A 1,177-nucleotide genomic window follows, 5' to 3' on the forward strand; every position below is an offset into this window, starting at 1 on the left:
GTGCATGTTGGGGAAGGGAGTTGGAAGCAATGACAGGCAGATGCCACAAAGGGAAAAGACACAGCTGGGCTTTCCTTGAGGGCCAAACAGGGTTCTAGCAAGAGATCCTGAGGGGTTATTCTTACTCCTTCCCTGACTTCTTAAAAAGGAGTATAAATGACATCTAATTGTCCATGGTTGCTTTTAAAAATAAAACCATACTAAACACCTTCCTTTGGAGCCATTATCCTCCATCTTGTGCCAGTTCCTCAGGGAAGGGGGTGGGCAGCATTCCTTGATAGAAAAGCCTTGAGAGTTTAGGGTTAGACAGGAAAGTCTGGATCTGACTGTGTTTAACTAAAGAAAGTGGAGGGGCTTATACCTGCATTGCTGAGGAGCATGAAGTTTGTAGCAGGGATGTGGAATGGAAGACTCTTCTACTCTGAAGAATGCACTTAAGGTCTATGCCCAGAACAGCTACTAAGCTGTAATCGGTCTCCACTCCAGGTCGAGGCAATTATTCTAGTGTTTCAGGAGGAATTACTACAATAATGAGCTCCATTTCCTTTCTTTCCTTTTTTGTTTGCGGAGAGATCTGGTCTGCTCATGGCAGTGTATTCTACTTGCTTGCAATGGACTGCCTCCTAGATCCTTAACTTTGTAAGTAAAACAAGTAGTCACTGAAGAATCATTTAGGGGGCTATATGGGTCTTGTCAAGGTATCCTTGGTGCTTCTGAAATGAAACCTTTTCACAGGAAGTAACAGGGGAGACTTGACTTGAGAATAGATTGGCTATTTATTGTCATTCCCAGGTTACGACCAGTTTCTTGTAGGTCGAGATTAATTTTGCATAGTCCTGACTGAAGACAGGGGGAATGGACAGGATGATCTTTGCCCTCCCAAATTCTGAGCAGGCCAGGGGGCTGCGCAAAGTTTGGGTTCTGGCCAACACTTGGCACACTGTGTGAATTGGGTATTTGTATACCACAAACCAATAGGTCTTGGTGCTGAGAGCAGAATTTGAAGGAGGGGGCTATAGTTCTCTGGGTCAGTTGTTCCTTTGAGAACCACAAAGATGTTCTCTGTTTCAGGCAAAACAATTACTCCAGAGACTTTGGGAGTTTCAAGACAACTGAATGCATGATAAGAAAGGGGGTCTCTTGGAGAAGATAGACTTCATCTCTACTGGGATTCTTC

This window comes from Callorhinus ursinus, unplaced genomic scaffold (assembly GCF_003265705.2).
Source record: "Callorhinus ursinus isolate GAN/ISIS: 27379988/994484 unplaced genomic scaffold, GSC_fseal_2.0 scaffold3, whole genome shotgun sequence".
Lineage (NCBI taxonomy): Eukaryota > Metazoa > Chordata > Mammalia > Carnivora > Otariidae > Callorhinus > Callorhinus ursinus.